General features: G+C 34.7%; 2 non-coding genes across 2 annotated transcripts; both read right to left on the minus strand.

Annotated features, from left to right (window-relative positions):
- Positions 1-8,477: 8,477 nt before the first annotated feature.
- On the minus strand, positions 8,478-8,641 carry LOC114077389. The gene has a single exon (XR_003578698.1). It is a non-coding gene; the product is annotated as a U1 spliceosomal RNA (small nuclear RNA).
- Positions 8,642-10,216: 1,575 nt separating this feature from the next.
- LOC114077387 lies at positions 10,217-10,377 on the minus strand. The gene has a single exon (XR_003578696.1). It is a non-coding gene; the product is annotated as a U1 spliceosomal RNA (small nuclear RNA).
- Positions 10,378-10,722: the final 345 nt, after the last annotated feature.

The raw sequence follows: 10,722 nt of genomic DNA on the forward strand, positions 1-10,722 counted from the left end.
ATTAGGAAATACAAACCCCCCTTTTTATGTTTTTTACTTTCCAAGGAAGTCATCAACCGAACAATAGTAATAAACAAGTTGAAGTTAAGTCTAGACTATTTTCCTCGTGGGAACGATCCCAACCTCACTAGTTGGGTTATTTACTTGACGCGACCGCTTTACTTCTTATTTGAGAAGTAAGTTTGAGCGTATCAGATGATCTACCCGGAGTCCCTCCTGAGACAGAAATAGATTTTGGCATATACATCATCCCAGATATTCGTCGTATCTCTATTACGCCATACAAAATGGCACCAGCAGAGATAAAAGAGTTGAAAGAACAATTGAAATATTTGTTAGATAAAGGCTTTATTCGACCAAGTGTCTCACATTGAGGCGCTCGGGTCTTGTTTGTGAGAAAGAAGGATGGTTCCCTTAGGATGTTTATAGACTACTGCCAATTGAATAAGGTGAACATCAAGAATAAGTATCCTCTTCCAAGGATAGATGATCTTTTCGACCAGCTTCAGGGTGCTTCCAGCTTCTCGAAAACTGATCTTAGATCAGGCTACCATCAGTTGAAAGTTAGGGAATGTGATATTCCAAAGACAATTTTTAGAACAAGATATGGAAATTATGAATTTTCGGTTATGTCCTTTGGCTTGACAAATACACCTCAGGATTGTTCTACAATCTTTGAAGATAAGGAGATATATGTCAAGTTCTCCAAGTGTGAGGTTTAGCTTAACTCTATGGAATTCTCGGGCCACATTGTTTTTGGTGATGGGATTAGAGTAGATATACTCAAAAGATAGAAGCAGTTCAGAGTTGTCCTAGACCCCTAATAGATATAAGGAGTGTCTTGGGTTTGGCTGGCTATTATAGGAGATTTGTTGAAGGGTTTTCATCTATCTCGTCTTTTTTTACCAAGTTGACTCAGAAGACAGTTAAGTTTCTATGGTCTAAAGCTTGTGAGAAAAACTTTCAGGAGTTGAAAAATAGGTTGGATTACTGCTCTAGTTTTGACCTTACCAGAGGGTACTCAAGGTTTTGTGGTGTACTGTGATGCATCGAGATTTGGTTTAGGTTGTGTGTTGATGCAGAACGGCAATGTTATAGCTTATGTCTCTAGATAGTTGAAGGTTCATGAGAAGAACTATACAAATCATGCCTTAGAATTGGTTGCATTAGTTTTTGCTTTGAAGATATGGCGTCACTACTTGTATGGTGTTCATGTTGACATATTCATTGATCACAAGAGCCTCCAATATGTGTTCACTCAGAAGGAGCTAAATCTCAGACATAGGAGGTCGTTAGAATTACTCAAGGATTATGACATGAGTATTCTTTACCACCCAGGTAAGTCTAACGTAGTTGTTAATGCCTTAAGAAGGTTATCCATGGGGAGTATCGCCCATGTTGAAGAAGAAAAGAGAGAGTTACCTAATGATGTGCACATACTTGCACGTCTAGCAGTCAAACTTATGGATTCCACAGAAGGAGGGATAGTGGTGACTAATGGGGCTGAATCATCACTAGTATTAGAGGTGAAACAGAAACAAGACCACGACCTCATTTTGCTTGATTTGAAGGCAGCAAAGAGTATTGGCTTTTGAACAAGGAGGAGATCGATGGTGTGCTCAAGTACCAAGGTAGGTTGTGTGTACCTAGGGTGGATGGACTCCAAGAGAGGATTTTGGAGAAGGCTCATAGCTCCAGGTATTCCATTCATTTGGGTTCCACCAAGATGTACCACGATTTGAGAGAGGTATATTGGTGGAAGGCATGAAGAAAGATAGCGCTGAGTTTTTTGCCAGATGCCCGAATAGCCAGCAAGTTAAAGTGGAACACCAAAGGCCAGGAGGTTTGGCTCAGAATATAGAACTTTCAGAATGGAAGTGGGAGATGATTAATATGGACTTCATCACAAGCCTTCCAAGATCTCACAGGAAGCACGATTCTATTTGGTTAATTGTCGATAGAATGACAAAATTAACCCACTTTTTGCCAATAAAGACTACCTATTCGGTCGAGGATTACGGTAAGTTGTACCTTCAAGAAGCGGTAAGACTTCATGGAGTTTCAGTCTCTATTATTTCAGATAGAGGTGCACAATTTACTGCACAATTCTGGAAATCGTTCCAGAAGGGTTTGGATTTAAAGGTGAACTTAAGCACTGCTTTTCATCCTTAGACAGATAGACAAGCAAAGCGTACTATCCTGACTTTTGAAGACATGTTGAGAGCTTGTGTTATTGATTTAAAAGGGAATTTGGATGCTCACATACCTCTCATTGAGTTTGCTTACAACAACGGTTACCATTCGAGCATCCAAATGGCTCAATACGAAGCCTTATTATGGGAGAAGATGCAGATCTCCTATTGGATGGTTCGAAGTTGGTGAAGCAGGGTTGATAAGACCAAATCTAGTTCACCAAGCTATGGATAAGCTGAAAGTGATTCAAGAGATATTGAAAACGACACAGTCGCCAAAAGTCCTATATAGATGTTAGGAGAAGGTTGTTAGAGTATGAGGTGGATGATTGGGTGTATCTGAAAATTTCATCCATGAAGGGTCTTATGAGATTTGGTAAGAAGGGGAAACTTAGTCCCCAATATATTGGTCCTTACAGAATCTCCAAAAGAGTTGGCAATATAGCTTATGAGTTCGGGCTACCCCAAGAGCTAGCAATGGTTCACAATGTATTCCATATTTCTATGTTTAAAAGTTCTTGGGTGATCCTTCATTGATTGTACCAACTGAGGATGTTGGAATTAAGGATAGCTTATTCTATGACGAGATTCTGATTCAAATTTTAGACCGTCAAGTTCACAAGTTGAGAACTAAGGAAGTTGCATCAGTCAAGGTCCTTTTGGAGGAACCATTTGTTGAAGAAGCGACTTGGGAAGCTGAGGAGGATATGAAGAAGAGATATCCACATCTCTTTGAACACGGAAAGAATGCAGATCAAGGTACTAAATTCTCTTCTTAGCACTCTATAAGACTATGTGTGAGCATGTTATTACTTGATTTTGTTTGTTGAGTGTTGAAACGATGTTTCTACCTTTTGCTTAGTGAAAAATTTCTCATTTGAGGACGAATGTTCCCAAGAAGGATTATTTTAACATCCCGTAGCTCGAAATAGCTAGGATTAAGACAAGAAACCAAAAATAATTACTTCTGAAAATAAAAGGGGAAAATCTGGAAATTTCTTAATGTTTAAAAAAATGAGTTTTGGTCATTTTCAAATGGCAATAACTTCTAGCTCAGGAAGATTTATGGGCAGCTCTTTATGTCGATTGAAATACCTTAGGAAGATCTTTCCAATGGCGCCGAGTTTACTCATTTTTGATGTCGTATGAGGGAGATATGTCTTTCAGAAGTTGGGTTGTTGGACTGAGGAAAGTTCAATCCAGATTTTAGTAAGGGTAAAGAAGTCTTTTCACCATACTATTTCCTTACTCGTTTTAAGGGTTTATTAGGGGTAAAACCAAGCCTTAGTTCAGTTTTAGAAAAGTTGAATACGCTTAAGGCTTGGGAGAAAAGAGAAGAGAAGAGGAAGACCAAGATTTCGCTAAGAACGCCAAGATCATTGAGTGGATTTTGTCAGGTGATATCCCTTCAAAGTATGTGAGATCTTTCTGTGTTGGATTCTTCCACCCAAACACCAATTTGTATCAATTTCACAAGTTAGTCTAGATTGAACGATAAACATTGAAGTTCTTGATGAAAAATCGTTGAATTCTTGTTGGTTAAGTTGTAATATACTTTTAATATTTTTTATTCGTGTTTGGGGGATGTTTTACGAGTCTAATTTATTGGGTATTGAGAATATTAGTGATCCTAAGTGCTTGGAGAAATATCCATGAAATTTTAGGAGATTTAGAGTTGAAAATCAGAGAAGAAAAGTAGGAAATCCCTTTTGACAGGCCTTGGGGCGCCGTGCCAACCAGAGCCCCTCAGGAAAGACTCTATTTGTCAGGCTCTGGCAGGCCGCACCAGCTAGAATGCCCGAGGACAGTGTCTGTCCGTTAGGCTCTGGTGCCCCGCGCCTCTTAGAGCGCCAAGGTCACCTGGATTCCTAAGTGATGTACCTATAATTCCTAGTTGATTCCAACACTCTAAAGTACATCTAAACATCATGAAATCATCCATAAACATGAGATCATAATCCTTGAATCCATAATCCAATTCAAGGAAAGTTAAGATTAAAGTCAGAGAAGTTAAAAGTCAGTTTAGAAGTTAAGATGCAAGTCAAAGTAATTTCTTAAAGTTTTCAAAGAGTTTTAAACAAACATTTTAACTTTGTTTTAAGGCTCAAGATACAAGTTGAGCAAAGAGTAAAGAGTTGAGTCAAATTCTCAAAAGTTATAAGAGAACTAAGTATTCCCTAAAAATTTTATAAATGTTTTCACATTTAAGTTAAGAGGAAAGTAAGATTTCCCAAAAGATTTTTGAACAAGAAAAGGGAAATTTATTCTAAAGGAGTTTTTTAAATCTAAAGTGTTGAGCAAATCATCTCAACCTAAAGAAAGGAAGTTTTTTTAAAAGCATTAGCTAAAGTATATTTTGGATTAGTATTGAACACCGATGTGGGGATGAGAGTTCATATTAACTCAAGTCTCCATGAGAACCATGTAGCCATCATGGGTATTAACGGGTCATACTTTTTAAATGATCACGTAAGTTAAGCTAGTGGATCCACTAAGTTAGTAAGGTCCTATACTGATGGCAACGTATAGGATGGTCCTTGGCAGCGTGAGGTAAAACGTTGTATCATCACTTAGGCTCACAGTGATGGTTGTCGGTTCGAGAATCTCCCACAGAAACTATTATACTTTCATATATAAGTAAAGTTGAGTTTGCTATTGTATTTTATTTAATGAAATAAGTGTTTACACTGTTTTACCAGCTTTATATATAGGTCGCATATGTCTTTATTGCTTCATATTGAGTTATTTCTTCTTGAGTTGAGCAGAGCCAAGGTAAGTTCAATCTTAAACCCCTTTCAAGATTGATAGTTATTGTTTGGAATTCCAACTCGCATACTCGTATATTGAATGTACTGATGTCAGTTGGCCTTCATTATCTTATGATGCAGACACAAGTAACCAGGATCAGCACACATAGCTTCGTTGATCCAATTTGAGCATCCAGAATCAGTGGTGAGCCTCCTTGCACTTCAGAGGGCTCTTTTATTGCATTCCGTATTTCGTTTATAGAATGTTGTGGGGTTTGTCCCATCATTCATCTTAGTACTAGTAGAGGCTTCATAGACAGATTGATAATCAGACAGTTCAGTGTTTAGTCATTTTTGTCTTATATATCAGATGTTTTAACTTTGAGACTTAAGTTCCATTTTGGCCAAGATTATTATGTAAAGTATTTTCTCATGAGAATGTTTCTAGCTATGTTATTGAGTTAAGTTAAATCTTACGATGAGTTAAGTAAGTCAGGCCAAGTGTTCGCTCAAGGCCAGCAATAGTCGTTGGGTGTCGGCCACGTCCAGGGTGTAGGCTCCGGGCGTGACATGCAGTATACTCAATCACAAAGAACTCAATTCCCAAAAAATAGCTTGGTTTGGAGACATGAGTCCCCATGTGCGTTCTTGATACTGTTGACTGATCATATACTTACATTAGTGTTGTTGTCATTGGTTCATGTTTTTTGTTTCTTGCCACCTGGTAAGTGTCATAGTTGATTTTATACTATTACTTATTGCATTTTGGTTTCTACTTTGAGTTGGTCGATGATACCTACTCAGTACATGTTCATTGTCCTGACCCCTACTTGTTTTTCTTTTTTTTCTTTTGTGGAGTGTAGCAAGTGTACCATCGACTTCAACTCCCTTCAGCTCTAGCCAATCTCTAGCACATCAGGTTTCAGGATGAGTTATTCATTTTAGCTCGCGTTTTAATATTCTCGATTATGGCACGATATCCTTAATTTTTGGACATAAAATATTCTTTTATTTGTTTTGGTGTCTTGATACTCTTAGACTTATTATTTAGAGATTAGATAGCTTTGATGTGATGACTTTCAGGTTTTAGAGATAATATGTAATAGACTTAGTGGATTTATGTTTCTTACATTAATAAGATTTGAGCTTCCACATTATGGTTAGTATTTCGTAAGTTGAATGTCAAAATATAAGTTGGAGTTGAATTCACTGATCACCCACCTAGTGAAGTTACGCGTGGGGGTGACTCATTTTGGGTCGTGACAACCGTAGCATTGATCTATGTATTTTGACTATGAATCCTAATTTACATGAATTTATAAAGAATCAATGAATATGTTTTATGAAATTATGTATGTTTTTATGAAAAGTCATGTTTATGACTCAAGTAAGATTAGATAAAAATATCTATATATTCTATGAAGCTTGTCCACATGACATGAATGACTTCAAGATCTGCCCTCAAAGCTTTACAGGTTATTTTCCTAAATTAGGTCTTGATTAGTATGGTATCAAAATATGCCATCAATGACTACAAATCACACTTTCAAAACTAATTCCATTAGTAGTAGGGCATCTCCAGCATGAAGTGAATGATTATGCGCCTTAAAAGCTATTATGAAAATATCATGGGTGGTGAAAGGTTTTCTCACGCATGGTCTAAGAAGCTATACTATGATGTTTCTAGCTTGGATTGGTTGGTTAATTGTACATTTCAAGGGATGATAATGACTTTAACTTGGATTGACTACTAAATGTGACCTTACATGGATAATAAGACAAGTTAAGATTTAAGACTATTCTGTGGGATTTATGCTTAGCATCGAGAGGATATTGAGATGGAAGATCTCTCAGAGCTTGAGGTCTAGTTTCTAGTAGCAATATCCTTATTTAATACATATGTGCCCCGATATAATGATTGTCTTAAAGATACATTAGCTACTGGATCCATGTAAGCTAGAAGTTTATAGTCTTTAACTTGGCAAGTTGGAAACCACTTTCTGGTGTAGGTCAGACACTGGATTCCCTGTTATAGTTCGCATGGTCTTCATATCGATCAGCGCTAAACTTCATACAAGGAGCAGTAAGTTGATTTCTAATGTTTTATGAAGCTTCTTTTATGATTTAAAGATGAATTGACAATGTTCATGTTTTATGAATCTTCTTAAACGATTTTATTATGTTTTAACTTGGTTATGCGTTCCATGTTTTCAATTATGTCCCTTTTATAATAATGACTCATGTTTTATTGCATTCCCCTCATACTTGCCACATTTCATATACTAAAGCATAGTTTTGCCTACATTATTTCACTAATGTAGGGTTTGACGACTCTTCTCCTTTTGTTATTCGCTAGTATTCACTTTAGTAGATTTGAAGATAGGTGAGTCCTTATGTTCCGAGGATCGAACCTTTTATTGCTGATTATCTTTACTTTTCTGTATTGTATGTTATGCATGGGTTATGTCTCAATCACTCTTAATTTACTAGATTTCTTTGAGACTTATGTTAGACTTCCGCTTTTTCAAACTTTTTGTGATATAAAACTTTCTTTTGAATTTTTTAAATTCCACTATCTTGTGATGTATGCTAAATGGTTGGTGTAGGCAGTGGCCTGGACACCCTTCATTAGAAGAATATACCGTACAGATAAATAAAATATTACTTGAAGTGTCAAAATCTAATACTTTGGACAGCCTAGACACAACGAGACTCTTGGATCAATGGTGTGAGGCTCTCCTATTAAGCCCACAGGTGTGGGTTTGAAACGCTGCAATTGCATTTGTTTTAACTATGATCATTTTTAATAGAATTCTCCTATTTTATTATTAATCTAATTATTAACTTGCTCATTTTATTGTCTAAGGTAATTAAGTTACTTTCTAAATAATAGTTATTAAATTTGTTATTTTTCATCAAAATGTTTCTTAATTAGGAATCTACACTTAGTAGTCAACTGATTTTTCTATGAATTTGACCTTTTAATTTGCTTCATTAAAATTTGAAATAAAATTTAAATGTACTTATTTATTTAATAGTTAATAATAAGATTCTAAATTATTTGTAAAAGCGAACAAAAGAACACCTCGTTTGATTGTGCTTCTGTTATTCATGTCTCATTATTCTTGTCGTCACCATAGATTAGTGAAAGCTTGAACGTAAAAATGATTGTATTTTAAGCTAAGTATCCCCCCCCCCCTTTTTTTCTTCTTTGTTCTTTCCTTTCATATTAAACTGAACACATATATATTAAAGTAAAATATTATGCAATTTGATTTTTAAAATTTTGGAACATTTATTCCTAAAAATGTAATGTTAATATTACATAGTTCAATTTTCAAATGTCTAGTGCATCAATTCATAAAAAGAAATTCTTATGTAATACTTGGATACTCTTAATAATATTTCTAGCTCCACCACTGTGTGTAGAGCTGGAGTTCTATACGCCATGTCACGTCTATGGTATACTTTGGGTCATGACATGATGGAAAAATATATCTAATTTTTTTTGTTTAAAAGAAATGAAGAGAAAAAAATGGGTTGCACCTATGGAGAAATTCAAAAAAGCAAACCATTTTCTTCTTCATTTCTTCTACAACAAAAGAAAAGAAACTAGGTGAGCACCTCTCCAAATTGCAATAGAGGCTACCACCTAGGTCATGGACCTTGTTGATCGTCCATTAACCCTGTTCAGATAAGTATGTTTCTTTGTAATTGATCTTGACCCTTTTTTATAGTGTCTCCTTGCTACTCTTCTGTCTTATTCACTTCATGATGTGGGATTATAATATTATTTGCCAAGAACACAGTATTGTTTGTCAATAAAAAGAGCAATTGACATCCTCAATATACGAAAGAAGAAATACGTGCCTAATTTATACAATTAATTAATCTTGAAGAATAAAAATGGAACATTACATCATTAAATAATAGTAGTAAATTCATAAAGTGTTCAAAGGCAGATTCAGAATTCAAATTTGACAGGTTCAACTTTTAAAAATTCGATCATTGAATGTATTAAACTTTTGGAATAACGGATTCAAAGTTTAGAATTTGTCACAGTTTTAGAAACTATTAGGTAATTATACACCTAATTGTGTCAAAAATGTTGAATTCAGTTGAACCCCTAACAAACCTACTACATCTGCATGTTATTAATTAAAACAACAACATTTAAAGAGTTATTAGATTTTAACTTGTTTTGAAGGTTCAATATGAGTGAAATCCACAAAATATATAAGGAAATTCGTCACACAACTACTCAAAAAACAACAAATGAGAATATGTTTTTCTTTTATAATCCATCTCTTATATTATTTTGACCATAAGATAAACATTGTCATAAAGAAATAATACAACTTTTATATGAACATCCTTTTAAGTTATACATAAGGTACAAATTCCAAGATATTAAATAATTTTCATAGTCTTTTATAATTAATCATAGATTAGTTTGTGAATAACAAAATGTACCAAGAGCTTATTTTTATTCTAAGAAGATCGTTTACCAATATTGATTCTAAGAAGAGGTGGATTCTAAATTTTTTAAGTTAAAGGATTCTAAATATATTATTTAACATGTAAAAATGTATAATACATAGTACCAACAAGAAGAAGAATTAAGAAGTCTATCAGACAACCAGATGACCATCACAACCCGATGGACCAGGCTTTGAACGATTCTCTATGACTCCATAATCTGGTGGGTGGTGGTGATTATCAATCACACTCTAGTCTCATATGCTTGTCATGGTTCAACTAGATTTTGTATCTCATTATAACTCAAGGATAAAGTGGTTTGAGCCTATAGGACAGTTCTTGTTCAAGTAATAAAACTACATTAAAAATGATTTTTAGTGATAATTAATAAATGGTAATAGCTTAATTTCCATAAAATATATTTTTCAAGAGTCAATTACTAGTGAAAATTATATTTTAGTACTATTTGTACATGTCACTAAACCCAACTTATCGATATAGAAGATGAGACATAAGGAAAAAAAAGATTGAAGTATTCAATTCTATCAACCTATTTGTTTATGTTCTATTCCTTTCAACTTTTTCATGTTGGTTGATATAGATGTGTTGTAAATTATTAGTAATCATAATACAATTTTAAATTTTAATATAAAGATCAAAGCATTTGTATTTTAAAGTTTCACTTAGAAGAACAAGGTGAATTACAATAGGAAAAGATATAAACTATTGAGAATGTGGTGCTCAATTAATCACAAGGCTATAAATGATATACTAGAAAAAAGTTATACTTTGAATTGGATAGGGGCCATGCAAATGCAGTTCCCCACTGTAATAAATTAGGACGTAGGATCGACCACTTGGATCGTCCTTAGGAAGGCAATCCTACAAAGTGAAATGGAGGTCACCACCCTAGGCATTGAGTCTTCTTGATCACCCATTGACCCCGTCCATGAAGGTAGTTTCTCTATTGTTCTTGATCTTATTTTAGTATCTCCTCATTACTCTTCTGTCTTCTTCACTTGGCGATGAGGGAGTAAGTCAGGATTTTGAATTAAATGAAAAGTCTTGAGAATTAAATTGTAGTGACTCAAGTTATTTTAATTGAGAATAAGTGATAGTTATTTAATTAAGGATTAAGGGATTTTGAGCCGGGTGGCCTCGGCTTTTTAAATTGAAAACAAAAACCACAATAAACTAATAAAAGAGGAAACCTAAAAGGGGGAAATAAAAACTCTTCCTCCTCCTCTTCCTCTCTTCACTAGTTCATTTAGCTAATCATTAGACCAAATTTTGTTCTATATCAT

The sequence above is a fragment of the Solanum pennellii genome, chromosome 5, assembly GCF_001406875.1.
Source record: "Solanum pennellii chromosome 5, SPENNV200".
Classification (NCBI taxonomy): Eukaryota; Viridiplantae; Streptophyta; class Magnoliopsida; order Solanales; family Solanaceae; genus Solanum; species Solanum pennellii.